This window comes from Triturus cristatus, chromosome 4_2, assembly GCF_964204655.1.
Source record: "Triturus cristatus chromosome 4_2, aTriCri1.1, whole genome shotgun sequence".
NCBI lineage: Eukaryota > Metazoa > Chordata > Amphibia > Caudata > Salamandridae > Triturus > Triturus cristatus.
The window spans coordinates 906234423-906249836 of NC_140586.1; positions in this window are offsets into that span (position 1 = coordinate 906234423).

Genomic DNA, 15414 nt, shown 5'->3' on the forward strand with positions numbered 1-15414 from the left:
ATAAGGGGTTGTTTGGACTGATACAGGGTGCCCACTAGAACTAGTGGAAAGCATATATCAGGCCACCTTCTCACATAAGCTGCCCACAAGAACGCCATCCGCAGACAACATCACCTCATCAGATCCGCCAAAAGACCGCCTAGACAACAACGCACACAACAGCAAAGAGCTCTTCAACATCGTGAAGGAACTATCCAACCCCAGCTCCAACACCAAAGACATCCCACCTTCGCAAGACCTGTGCGACTCGCTGGCCACCTTCTTCCACCTCAAGATCGCAGACATCCATGACAACTTCAACGCCACGACCGCCCCAACAACCACTAAGACCTCCGCCCCCACAACCACCACCCGCCCCAACTGCATACTCTCCTGGACCAACATCGACGACACCATCAAGATCATGAACACCATCCACTCCGGATGTCCGTCAGACCCATGCCCACACCACATCTTCAACAAAGCCAGCACAGCCATCGCACCCCATCTCCGGAAAGTCATCAACATCTCCTTCGATACAGCAACCTTCTCGGAGAACTGGAAGCACACCAAGATCAACGCCTTACTCAAGAAACCCACGGTGGACCCCAAGGACCTCAAGAGCTTCCGGCCAATCTCCCTGCTCCCGTTCCCGGCAAAGGTCATTGAGAAGACCGTCAACAAACAAGTGACCCACTACCTCGAGGAGAACAGCATTCTGGACCCTTCCCAGTCTGGGTTCCGCAGCAACCACAGCACCAAAACTGCCCTCATCGCCGCCACATGTGACATCAGGGCCCTTCTGGACAACGGAGAAACAGCGGCCCTCATCCTCCTGGACCTGTCAGCTGCCTTTGACACGGTCTGCCACTGCACACTACGAACAGGCCTCCACGACGCCCGGATCCAAGAGAAGGCCCTGGACTGGACCATCTCCTTCCTCTCCGGCGGAACACAGAGCGTCCGCCTTCCCCCCTTCCGCTCCGAAGCCACCAAGATCATCTGCGGCCTACCCCAGGGCTCATCCCTCAGCCTCACGCTGTTAAACATCTACATGGCACCGCTCGCCCACGTCGACCGACTGCACGACCTCAACATCATCTCCTACGCCGATGACACCCAACTGATCCTCTCCCTCACCAAAGACCCCCACATCACCATAACCAACCTCCATGAAGGAATGAAAGCCGTCGCCGAATGGATGAGGAACAACCGACTGAAGCTGAACTCTGACAAGACAGAGGTCCTCATCCACGGACCACCCCCTCGGCCTGGGATGATTCCTGGTGGCCAACCGCACTGGGAACTGCTCCAACACCCACTGACTACGCACACAACCTAGGGGTCATCCTCGACTCCACCCTCTCCCTGACTAAGCAGGTCAACGCCATCTCTTCCTCCTGTTTCAACACCCTCCGCATGCTCCGCAGGATCTACAAGTGGATCCCCACCGAAACGAGAAGAACAGTCACCCAGGACCTAGTCAGCAGCAGGTTGGACTACGGAAACGCCCTCTACTCAGGAGCCTCGGCCAAACTCCTGAGACAGCTTCAACGCATCGAGAATGCCTCGGCACGCCTGATCCTCGACATCCCTCACCGCAGCCACATTACACCCCACCTGAGAGACCTGCACTGGCTCCCCATCAACAAGAGGATAACCTTCAAGCTCCTCACCCACACACACAAGGCACTCCACAACACCGGACCAGCTTACCTCAAAAGACGACTCAGCTTCTACACCCCCAGCCGCCAGCTCCGCTCCACCGACCTCGCCCTCGCAACAGTCCCCCGCATCCGAAGAGTAATCTCGGGCGGCAAATCATTCTCCCACCTCGTCGCCAAGACCTGGAACACCCTCCCCATCCACCTACGGCAGACCCAAGACCTGCTGAACTTCAGAAGACTCCTCAAGCCCTGGCTTTTCGAGCAGTAGCAGCACCCACCACCCCCCAGCCCCTTGAGACCCTCACGGGTAAGTAGCGCGCTTTATATATTACATGATTGATTGATTGAATGGTGGTCACTGCCATGGTGTAATCAAGACTCCGTTCCAAATGTGTGACCTACCTGACCGTGGTGTAGGCATGAGGCAGCGGTCAGCACGGCCCATTCACCGAGTGTCGCCGGCATAGGTTGGATGGCCCCACCAGCCTGCGTAGTTCAGATTCAATGGCACCACGTGTTCGGACACCTCCGTGAATGTGACCCGGGTTTAGTTCGGACTGAGCCGCATCTTCCTCTTACTCCTCTCCGTGCGACCACTGGTGTGGACTCTGCCATTCGTGATTTCGCCCAGGTGCTGGATGTGGGACCTACTGGTCCGCAGGGTAATCCTGGTCCCTCATCCCCGTATCGCTGACTGGCGTTGAACAGGGTTAGTGGCACCACGTGTCGCCGGCTGGCGTTGAACATGGTTAGTGGCACCATGTGTCACCGGCTGGCATTGAACAGTGTTATTGGCACCACGTGTCGCCGGCTGGCGTAGAACGGGGTTAGTGGCACCACGTGTCGCTGCCTGGCGTTGAACAGGATTAGTGGCACCAGGTGTCACCGGCTGGCGTTGAACAGAGTTAGTGGCACCACATGTCGCAAGAAGCCCATATGGAACTACGCCTCACTGATCGGGTGGGGCCTGGTGCTGTTGCCGCTCGCCCGGATTTTGGGTCACTGCCCTTCATGACTCATGACACAGTTTCACATATAGGACCTACTGGGCCTAAGAGTAGGCCTGAGGGCGCAGTAGAGTACATCAAGGAAAAAGGACTAAAGCGAGCCTGTGTCGTGGAGGCCGTGATAGTCTTAGGAGGCTGCCAAGGTCATGGGACTCGGGCCTGGAGCTTGTATCGGAACATGGTGGGCCATCCTTGACACACGCCGGTGTTGGCAGGTTATCAGTGAGGCCTGGCTGTGCAGGGGTGGGCCTGACGGGTTCGGGGTCCAGCGTGCTGGGGTCCGGCAGGCGCACAGCGTCACAAGCAACTCAGCTCATGAGGACAGCGTCAGCCTCGTGGCCGGGTGAGAGGCCTGGCAGAGACGTTAGGCTTTCCAGGAGAGGACCACGCCCAGGGCTACGTGCTCCTTATTCACACCCCTACACTGGCGTGGCGTACGCTGGGCCATCCCACTCCGGTCACGCTTAGGGGGGGTGTAACAGGCAAGATTTCTGCGAGGTCCCCCACTGGCTGTGGTGACATGGTTGCGTCCACTGTCCACTACACTCCATAAACCAGAGGTGTATGTCGCCATGGATATGGGTGTGTGCTGCATACTGCAGTCTGTCCAGCACATATCCGCCACTCTTGGCATTGTGTACTTTCCCAATCATGGTACTACTGCCTCCTTCACACATGCCTGTTTGCCACCTCTCCCCTCATTCAGCTGTTGTGTGCCTGAGGTGCAATGCCGTTGATGGCTATTGTTTACGACTTGGCCAGGTAACCATTGTGAGTTGTTCTGTCGTGTCTGGTGGGTGGGCATGCTGTTGTTCATGTTGGATGTGATTTTGTGACGTGTGCATTGCCAGAGATGTGATTTGCATGGTTTTGGAGTTGAGGTGAGTGGGGTGTTCATTTGGAACTTGCCAAGGGGCAGTGCATTTCACTTGTTGCCATCCTGGGAAGGAATCATGCACACTGGCTGTGTTTTTGAAGGCAACATTGTTGGAGGTTCCACGGTGTTCTGTTGTTGCCTGCGCACTGATATGAGATGTGTGCTTTCTGTTGCGGTGATTGTGTGCTGTGTCACCAGGGGCACAGGTAGGACGTGTGTGCTGTGGATTGCCCCAACACATGCGTGCATCCTGCTATGGCGTATGGTCCTTGCTTGGTCTCCAGCGTGACCTGCGCATCGTGTTGGACATATGGGGACTGGGGTACCAGGGTGATGGTGTTGTCCAGGACAGGTGTGGGGACTTGGATGTGGCTGGCTGTGAGGCTCCTCCGACTCTGGCAGGTGTTGGTTTTGGGCTGCCACGGGCCAACAGGTTCAGCCAAGCAAGCAGCTTGGTGTGTGATGTTGGTTGTCTGCTGTGTTGGCACCGTAGGCCTGTTAGGCGATGCTGGTCGGGATGCTTGGGATGGTTGTCCCTTTCAGCCTGTGGTGGATGGTGACATTGTCAGAGGTTGTGTCTATGCGGCTGGTATGCTTCCTGGGGGTCTGCTGTCATTTTCTGCGCTGCGTCTCTGGTGGTCCGGGGGGGGGGTCTGGGTGTGGGTTGGGATCCTGGGGGTGGTGTGGGTTGGTGTTGTGGCCCTCTTGGGTGTCCGGGCCGCATGTTGGGTGGCTCCATGGCATCTGTTGCCCTTCCAATGTGGCCCTGGGCTGTGCTCCCTTTTGTGGTGCAGGCTGCCGTCCGACTTTACACCAGGTCAGAGCAGGTGTAGATTTCCTGGTGCTAACCCGCCTTTTCGCCTGTTTTGTGTTTTTATCGCAGATCTGGCTGGTCGTTGAGAATGTTGAGGTGTGATGTTGTTGCGGCTTTTGGCACGAGAACGCCCACTCTGCATCTCATTAGCGATAGTTGCGGGGGGCCTCTGTGGTGATGTTTTTTGCGGCTGCTATCGCGGGTAAACTGGTGCTGTGGGCTGTTAGCACCAGCTTGTGAATGGGGAGGTAAATGTATCATGACTTTGGCTGCAATAAAGTGCAGTTAATTCGGCGATAGCTCCTTGTGAAAATGCCCCCATATGTAGAGACCAGAGAGACATTGTCAGCACTCTCAAAGTCGTGTCATGTAATAATGGAATCCTGCCATCCACCATCATGATGACTTAGTTCGGAGAAACACTCACATCCCTTCTCACATCTCTCAACTCATCTTTTGTATGCGGCATCTCGACCCACAGGCTTACATTTGGACAGGTACTCCCACTGCAGAGAAAATAAAATCTCAACCCTGGTAGTTTCACCAACTATCAAGTGATCACCCAGACACAATTCCTCAGCAATTTAATATTTAATTCATCATGCAGATACAAAACCAAATATATGGCGACCGTGCGAACGCGCAGCGGTCACGCGCAGCGGGCGCGCCGATTGTGCGCCGAAGGCGCGCCAAAGGCAAGCCCGTCCGCGCCTGGACCGCGCCCAGTGCCAGGACCCCTGGCCCACGAGGACCCCGGCCAACCCGCCTGACGTACACCGCCGCCACCCTCATCGCACTCAACACCTGCCGATTCCCAGGTTGCCACCAAGCCACCCCGAGACGCACCTACGGACCCTTCAGTTGTCACGCCTGCAAGTTCACCTGCATCCGGACCTGCCCCACACCAGCACCCGCCATGCCGAACACCAGCAGCAACCACCTCAAGTGCATCCTGCTCAACACCCGCTCCGTCCACAGACACGCCACCGAACTCTGGAACCTCCTAGACGCCACAGCCCCTGACGTTGCCTTCATCACGGAGACCTGGATGAACGCCTCCTCAGCGCCCGACATCGCCATCGCCATCCCAGAAGGCTACAAGATCACCCGGAGGGACCGCAACGCCAACCAGGTGGGAGGAGGCATCGCCATCATCCACAAGAACACCATCCGCATCACGACCAGCACCGACAACACCCCACCCTCCGCCGAACACCTGCATTTCCAGATCCACACCGACCCGAAGACCACCCTCAGAGGCACCCTGATCTACCGACCTCCGGGACCACGCACTCAATTCAGCGAGGACATCGCCGACTTCGTCAGCCCGCACGCCCTCCCCTCCGCTGACTACATCCTCCTGGGGGACTTCAACTTCCACCTGGAGAACAACAACGACTGCAACACCAGCACCCTGCTCGACAACCTCGCCAACCTTGGACTCAAGCAGCTGGTGTCCACCCCCACCCACCTCGCCGGACACACACTCGACGCCATCTTCTCATCCAGCAAAGACATCGCCTTCAGCCACGCCACAGAACTCCACTGGACGGACCACAGATGCATCCACTTCACCTTCAGAAGAACGACGATCCACCACCACCAGCAACAGGTTGCTCGAAGAAGCTGGAACAAGATCACAGCCGACCAGCTCGCCGCTTCCCTGAGCCAGCACCCTCTGGCCAGCTCAGCGAACCCCAGCCAGGCCGCCGACAACCTCTCGAAGTGGATCAGCAAATGCGCAGACGAACTCGCCCCTCTGAGGATCCCGCCCAGCAGACCCGGCAGTAAGAGAGCCCCTTGGTTCACCGACGAACTCAAGAGCTCCAAGAAGAACTGCCGAGCCCTCGAGAAAGCCTGGAGAAAGGAACCCACGCCGGACAACAGGACCACCCTCAAGTTCGCCACCCGGAAACACCACCAACTGATCCGCATCGCCAAGAAAACGGCCTTCAAGAACCGACTGGACAACAACGCTCACAACTGCAAGGAACTCTTCAACATCGTAAAAGAGCTCTCCAACCCCAACGCCGGAAACAACGACATCACCCCATCGCAAGACCTCTGCAACTCCCTCGCCTCCTACTTCCACAACAAGATCGCAGACATACACAACAGCTTCAGCACTCAACCGACGCACGCCACGACCGCAGCAACGCCTCCCGCCACCACCCTCCGCGCCTGGACCCCGGTCAACACCGAAGACACCGTCCACATGATGAACTCCGTCCACTCCGGATCTCCGACCGACCCCTGCCCTCACCACGTCTTCAACAAAGCCGACGCTGTCATCGCACCCCACCTGCGAGACATCATCAACACATCCTTCGACACCGCCACCTTCCCCGAGAGCTGGAAGCACGCCGAACTCAGCGCTCTACTTAAGAAACCTACAGCAGACCCCACCGAACTCAAGAACTACCGCCCCATCTCTCTACTCCCGTTTCCAGCCAAAGTCATCGAGAAGACCGTCAACAAACAGCTGGCCACCTTCCTCGAGACGAATGGATCCCTCGACCCATCGCAGTCTGGATTCCGTGCCAACCACAGCACCGAGACCGCCCTCATCGCCGCCACTGACGACATCCGAGCCCTGATGGACAACGGAGAAACAGCGGCCCTCATCCTCCTAGACCTCTCCGCGGCTTTCGACACGGTCTGCCACCGCACCCTAGTGCAGCGCCTCAGCAACGTCAGAATCCAGGAGAAGGCACTGGATTGGATCGTCTCCTTCCTCAACCGAAGAACACAAAGAGTCCGCCTACCACCGTACAAGTCAGAGGCCACCGAAGTCATCTGCGGCGTCCCTCAAGGATCCTCACTGAGCCCGACTCTCTTCAACGTCTACATGAGTCCCCTCGCGGCCATCGCACGCCAACACAACCTCAACATAATCTCCTACGCCGACGACACCCAGCTGATCCTCTCCCTGACCAACGACCCCGCCGCCGCCAGAGCCAACCTGCACGAAGGGATGAGAGAGGTAGCCGAGTGGATGACGACGAGCCGCCTGAAACTGAACTCAGATAAGACGGTGTTCCTCATCCTGGGCTCCTCGCCCTCTGCCTGGGACGACTCCTGGTGGCCCCCCGCCCTGGGCACCGCACCCAAACCGACGGACCACGCTCGCAACCTGGGTTTCATCCTGGACTCCTCCCTCTCCATGACCAGGCAAGTCTACGCCGTCTCCTCGTCGTGCTTCAACATCCTGCGCATGCTTCGGAAGATCTTCTGGTGGATCCCCACAGAGACCAGGAAGACCGTCACCCAGGCCCTCGTCACCAGCCGACTGGACTACGGCAACGCACTCTACGCCGGAACCACCGCCAAGATCCAGAAGAGACTCCAGCGCATCCAGAACGCCTCAGCCAGACTCATCCTCGACATCCCACGACACAGCCACATCTCCGGACACCTAAGAGACCTGCACTGGCTCCCGGTCAACAAGAGAATCACCTTCCGACTCCTTACCCACGCACACAAAGCTCTCCACGATCAAGGCCCGAGCTACCTCAACAACCGCATCAACTTCTACGCTCCCAAACGCCACCTCCGATCTGCCAGCCACGCCCTCGCCGCCGTCCCACGCATCCGCAGAGCCACCACAGGAGGAAGGTCCTTCTCCTACCTGGCCGCCAAGACCTGGAACTCCCTTCCGGCCGACCTGCGCCTGACCCAAGACCACCTCTCCTTCAGGAAGAAGCTCAAGACCTGGCTGTTCGAGCAGTAGCGACACCCCCCCCCCGCCCCCCAAGCGCCTTGAGACCCTACGGGTAGGTAGTGCGCTCTATAAATGTCCTGATTGATTGATTGATTGATTGAAAGTGACATGTATTCTTTGATTTATGATAGGAGTAGGCAGAACTCGCAAAAAACTGCACGAGATTTTGCCGTTGTGGTCCGTCGCAGTGCTCATGATGATTTTTAGCATCAAGAGTATGTCCCCTGCGCTAACGTCAGTGCGAACGGCACTAAACCCTGGGCAAAAAACTCAGTTCCGCTAGATTGCGGAGATTTACTTACTACGCATTGCATTACGCCACATAGCGGGGTTAGCTACTGCACACACAATCCTTTAATAAAACAACTTTACCTTTACATACTAAAAAGCACATAACAAATTCACAAAAGTGAACATTGAAAAATACCAGGCAATGAGAGAGGTGATGATTTTGGGGTCACTCCTAACCTAGGGGGAGGGCAAGCAGATGCCTTGAACACAAAGAGCATATCATGCTGAACGATTGGTGGTGGTCCCATCCTCCTAGGACCACCCCAAGCACAGATATGGGCAAAAATACAATCCCAACGAAAGGCCCAGCAAAGCATTATGGGGCGAGATTCTAGAGTGCAGTGAATATTATAGTATTAGCTCGCAGCTGCTGAACCGGAGAGCCACTTCCCCTTGAGGAATGTTTTGATATTAGATACTATAATATTCACTGCACTCTAAAATCTCGTCCCATGATGCTTTGCAGGGCCTTTGGATGGGATTGTAATTTTGCCCATAACTGTGCGTGGGGTGGTCCTAGAAGGAAGGGACCACCACGGAATCGTTCACCAGCATGATGTGCTCTTTGTGTTGAAGGCATCTGCTTGGTCCACCTCCTAGGTTAGGGAGGACCCCAAAATCATCACCTCTCTCACTGCTTGCTATATTTTTAGTTTCACTTTTGTGAGATAACTATATGTATTTTAGCATGTAAAAATATAGTTACATGTTGTTTTGTGAGGTTTCTGTTTTATTCATTGGGATGATATGGGCGCAGTGGTACTCTGCCAACTTTGCGAATAGCAGCTTTCTCACTGTGAGCAGTAGTTTTCTCAATGCGAGCGGTAACAATCTCCCGTGACTGCCCGTGGCGAAAAATGTCACTGGGAGGCAGTATATTACCGTTTGCAAGTCGTGCACAACAAAAAACTCCGCCATGCGGTGGTTGGAGGAGTTTTTCTGAAACTCCACCCTCCAAGCGGAGTGGGAAAAACTCCACGAACTCTGCAGGAAGAGCGGAGATTACCACCCACCCCTAATTTATAACTGCCATTCCATTATTACACTATGCTGCAGCACAAAGGAAACAATGATCTCAGTCACGGGTTACCATTTCCTCTTCACTGAAAACAGTGCCACAGGGCATCTGATCCTGAGAGATCTCAAGACCTCATTCAATCCTCACATCATCAGGCCCCAACTATTCCAGATGAGCACCTCCAGATCCCAACAACTTGCAAAATACCTCAAGGACCCATGCTCTTCTCAATGGCCTCCAATTTATATATGGAGTCCTACTTGCTAGCCAAAGACTCTCCAAAATTCAACCATGACCAATGAGGCAGATCTGTAGATGACCATCCCCACAATCTAGGACATGAGTCCGCTTAGTAACCACCTCACTCTCATACTCGACCGGATGCCAATGGCATGCATGAAACTGAATAGAAGACCACATTCATTCTCACCTCCCACAGCAGCAAACAATCCCAACTCCAAAAGAATCTCTCCAAGATTAAGGTTTATGAATCCCCTCCCAGTCGCTCTATAAGGAATAAATTGCGTTGAATTCTCATTACCAGTACCCAGTCCATCCGAACTCACATCTCTAGGAAAGCTGAAAGAGCCGAGACCATCTTGCAGTTGAGAACAGAATAAAGGTATATCTCCTTGAATGTCCATGTGCTGGCTCATTTTCATCGGGATGGTGACAATGCCCTTTGCGACTGCATCCCAGAGTATCGTACTCACTGCAAATCAATTCATGAACGATCTGAAGATGTATCACATGCACTGGCTGCTCCTGCTGTCCTGAATCACCTTCCATTTGCTCCACATCACCTATACAGCAGTCAAAAATAACTCACCACGCTACAAGTGATGTGGTTGGCCACCTCAGGAGATCAACATAGCACAAAATATTGTGACACCTGCAGACAAGAAATTTTTATTTCAGAAAGAAATTGAAAAAACCTGAAAACAAGCCTTCTAAAGCTAGACAGCCCAGACTTGAATGAAGATTCTATCACACATCAGGCTTGCAGTCCCTCTTCACACTCTTCCATTTTCAACCCAGAGCACCCATCTCCTTCTATCACCGGGGCTGTAAAAAGATCTCCCTTGCTGCTCCAATTCACCCCTCACTACTTTTTGCACACAGCCTTCAATCCTTCCCTCCCATCTAACAAGTACAGTGTCCTATTGATGTCTTTCTTGGTTCAGGCTATGCCAGTTCCAACACACACAGACGTATACTAGAGCACTCGCCGTATAAATGTACAAAATGGAACCCAACAGCTAGGGGTGGGCGAAACATTCCCCTCCGCCGGCAGAGTTTGGCGAGTTTTGCCCACTCCATGCTCTGTGTGGAGCACGGAGTTCCAGCAAAATTGCACCAACAGCCGCATTGACATTAAGTTGGCGAGTTAGAAGTTGCATCCCCGCTCATGATTTTTGAGTGCAAGAATGCCTCCCAGCAAGTTTTCTCCTTGAGAAAGCTGCCGTTGAGTAGAAAATCTACACTAGTGCCAGAAAGAAGCAGCGCCCTCTGGTGCACAGCATGGTGTCGTTCATGCTGATTTTACAGCAGGGAACAAGCTCCTTGCACTAAAATTCAGTGTGAGCATTGCGACGTGCCAAAATCCCATTCCTCGTAGAATCTCACAGGGTTTATAGGTAACTCCGTGGTATTCCGCTGAGTGAAACTCTTGGAGTTCTGCCCACCCCTACCAACAGCAGAACCCAGCAGTGCTCTTTCCACATCACCCCCTATTTCCTCATGTGAATGCTTTAGTCTTCCCCTCTATTTACGCGCTGTAGTTTGGAGTCAAAGACCTGTGAATGTGAAGATGCTGGTACAAACTGGAAGCCAAGAAGAACCTATAAGCATGCACGTGACAATAGAGACCACACATCAACTCTTTAAAGTCCTTGTATGTGCACGGGAGACCAACATTTAATGATCCTTATCCAGCAGCGTTCCATGGGGCAGAAAGGCAGGGAAGGGGAGGGGCAGGGTGGGGGGTACTAAACACCAGATCATGGATAATTGGAGGTCAGTAAACAATTAAATAAATAAAACGAATTTCGTAGCGCGCCCTGCATCACAAAATGCGGTGCCGCGCGCGCTACGAAATTCGTTTTATTTATTTAATTGTTTACTTACCTCCAATTATCCATATTCCGGTGTTTAGTACCCCCCACCCTGCCCCTTCCCCGCACCGCCTTTCCGCCCCACCGAACTCCCTCCACCGACCGCTGCTGTCCTTATCCCTCAACAGCTCTGCACACTGAAATCTATAGGGGATCCTCAAAGGTCCATGCCTCGCCCTATTCGAACTCCATCAATATAGCAATATAGGTCCCTTTCTAGAGTAGTAACATTCTTCATTTTCTATCACCATTTTGCTCATAGGTGGGTGAAAATAAAGACAGCTACCTAAGAAATGGCAAATATTGGGGTCAAAATGTAGTATACCACCGGTGGTTCCCATGAGCATTCCTAAATACACAGACCGTGCTGAAAGAGTTTTTAAGAGGTGACACGTGGAAATGTCACAGATGTGGATAACTCGAACGTGACTACCAGAGTAAACAGACGAGTGGCGTGGAAGTGCCCATAACAAAAATGGCCGCTCTCCCACAGGGACACGTGATGTCAGAGTTGGGCACAATCATTTGAATGAAAGGGGGAAGACTACTGTCTAAAAATGTACATATCTGTTAGATTGTCCGGGTCACAGGACTGGTGGTATGCATGCCCCCAGATAATAATGAGTGACGGTGGTATGATAGTGGGTAAGAACCACGATTCCATTCCCCCGGGTCTCCTCTATTCCCTTTTCCCCTCGCCCTGCTGACATCAACCATTGCCTGCAGAGTGGTGGGTCCACATAATGAACACCCCTCACAATGTTCCACGGGTGGAACAATCCACTAACATAGCATTATCCACTTGAGACAGGCACCCATTAACAATTTGCAGGGGCCTAATTATCGTCAAAGAGTCTCCCAGAGAGGAGAACGTATGCTTAGAAATGGTGACAATTCCAACTACGGTTAGCAACTTTGGGTGTAAATCAGGTGCGTAACAAACACCCCCGCAGCCCCCGTGGTGCTGGGGGGGGCCCCAGTCTACGGTAGGTGAAGGGGGTCCCCTCAGCTCTTTGGTAGAGAGCTGTGAGAGAGAGGCTTGCTAAAGAAGCTGCAGGGTGCAGCCTTCTCTGAGCTCCTCCAGCTGACCCAGGACTGAAGAGAAACGAAGTAACAACCTACATTGTTTCTCTTCCGTCAGAGCCAGGCCCGGAAAAGGGATGGGGGCGGGGGCTCCAGAGAGAGCATTCACCATAGGGCACCGCCTCTGAGGCAGCACAGAGCTGACAGGGGCAGAAGGATTGCAGCTCCAGGAACAGGACATGCTGGGACGCATTGGAAGGTAAACACGCATTTGCAATATATGGTTTTGCGATACATGGATTTGCAGATATGCAAGTCATATATGGTTTGGATTGGAATTGTTAGTTGTGGAATTGTGTTGTGTGGATTGGATCTGTGTAGTGAAATAATGTGGCATGGTGTGCAGTGTAATTATGTGGATAGTAATTGTGTGGTATTGAGTGTACTGGAATTATGTGGAGTGTGATTGCATGTCATAGAGTGGGATTGTGTGTCTTGGAGAGAGATTATCTGGAATGGTATTTTGTGTTGTCAAGTAGTATGTAGTGGAGTTTACTTATGTGGTGTGCTGTTAAATATTGTAGCATGATGTGGAATCTTGTGGTGTAGATTGGATGTATGTGGTGTGTTGTGTAATTGTGTTGTTGGTTTGAATTAGGTAGTTAGTTGTTGAATTATGTGGTGTGGAATGGAAATATGTAGAGTGGAATTTGTGTGACGTGGAAGTGTGCGCTGTTGAGTGAAAATTATGTTGAATGGTGTTATGAGGCATGGTGTGAACTGTGGTTATGTGGAATGTTGCTACGTGGCATAGACTGGATTTTTGTGGAGTGAATTTATGCAATATGGAGTAGAGCATAATTATGTGGAGGTAAACTATGTAGTGCTGAGTGGTATTATGTGGAGTGTAATTATGTTGTGTGATGAATTGTGTGGGGATGAATTGTGGAATTGTGTGACGTGTGGAATTATATGGCATGCTGTGGTGTATAATTGTGTGGAGTGGCATTATGCAGCATGTTGCAGAGTTGTATTTTGTGGAGGGTAATTATGTGTTTTGGAGTGGAGTGTAAATATGTTGTGTGAAGTATAATTATATAGGTTGAAGTGGAACTATTTGTAGTTAAATTGGGTTGTGTGGAGTGTAATTATGTGGTTTGGAGTGGTATTGAGTTGTGTGGAATGGTATTATGTGATGTGGAATGCTGTGGTATGGAGTGAAGTGGAAATATGTGTTTTTTAATTTTTAGGATTTAATCAGGTTTGCCTTTGACAGGAGGTATGGTTTAGTGGGGTACATCGTGTAAATTAATGTTGGCGTGAGGAAACAAAAATCAGACCCTTTGTACATTTAATATTATTGTGCGCATCATGCAGAGGATGAGAAGTAGCATGAACGGCTTTGATGCCATATAGGCTAGCAGTAGGAACTGTTTTGGGGGGGTCAGTTGAAGAGATTGTTTAACATGTTTTACACTACTACCGTGGCATTGGGGAGGGCAGCAGCTGAAAGGCTCTGTCTTTACTGGTAGGCAGTGGTTAGATGGAGACCGGCCATCAGTCTTTCTGTCGGTGGTGGACAGAGGAGCAGTGGGCGGCGGTCACAGGTCCGCAGTGACATCCGAGGGGTGGGTTTAAAGGCGGGCGGAAAAGCATAACTGCGGGTCTCGTGCGGGTGTGAGTAGAGTGTAATGGATGCGTTAGTAGCAGGCACAAAGGCAGTGGTCTGTGTCTGGAGGTGGTTAACTGAGCGCGCTTCGCTTGAAGGTTGGTCATCAAGTAGAAGGATGTGTTTGGGGGGCCGGCTGCAGGCAGTGCTATGTAACTTTGATGGAGGGCGCAGCAGCAGTATTTAGTGATGTATGTAAATCGCCCAATGAAAGGGAAGATGTGACCAATGGAGGAACCAGAATCCTTTTTTTATGGCAGGGGTGAGCCCCTCCAGTATGGCGGGTCGCTGGCCTGAGAGCTCTTGACTGACGCGAAGAATGGGAGCCCCCCTCCATGTACTTTGCAGGGGGGCCCCCTCAAGTTTCGTTATGCCACTGGTGTAAATAGTCATCAATCTATCTCTATGGAATTAATAGATATATTAACACATTTCCAAAGGCCTTTGTCTTGAGGTAGCACGATCATATTTAACAAAATGTCTTAGTTCCACTCTTAGCTCAGATGTCGTGAGCGGCTATTTCGGGCACGGCTTCGGAGCACCCTCCGAGTTAATGTAAGCAGTGCTGACCTGAAGCAGGGGCTGTGATCAGGAGCTTCTCTTCATTACCACCTGGGCCCACCACGGCCGATAATAGGAGAATAAATTCATCATTAGCCCAGGGAGCTCCGCAGGCAGCTGGGCACGTCCTGGCAAACAGCGAGGCCCGCGTGGGGGCGGGAGGAGGCACACCCTTACTTACAGCTTGATTGAAGGGTCAGCACCCGCAGCACAGACCTATTTAAAGTTTGCATGTATGGCCTGTTTAAAAAAAAGTCTGCTACAGAAACTTAGAAAATGGTCTCTGATTTGGGACACACTTGATTACTGCGATAATACACTTCTTTTAGAAACACTACACACATAAGGCAATGTTTCGGCACTCTGGCGTGAAGTACTTGTTGCAAAACTGGCCGTCGTCCACTTACGCACATGCTGTGATGAAAGGTCGGTTGCTTTCTTGAGTGATAAGGCAATGCTGCAACACGTATAAAAACTCTACAGCCCTGCAAACTAGTGCATCCTATTAATCATAACTAGGGCATTAAGGGGCATATCAACAAGGGCTTTATCTCAGCTTTTTTGGCTTTAAAAGCCTAAAGCAGAGAGAAAACTAGCGCCCTATCAGCAACAGGGTGCTAACACGCAAATTTGCATGTTAGCACCCTTTTACTCTACGCTTCCCCTAAAAGTG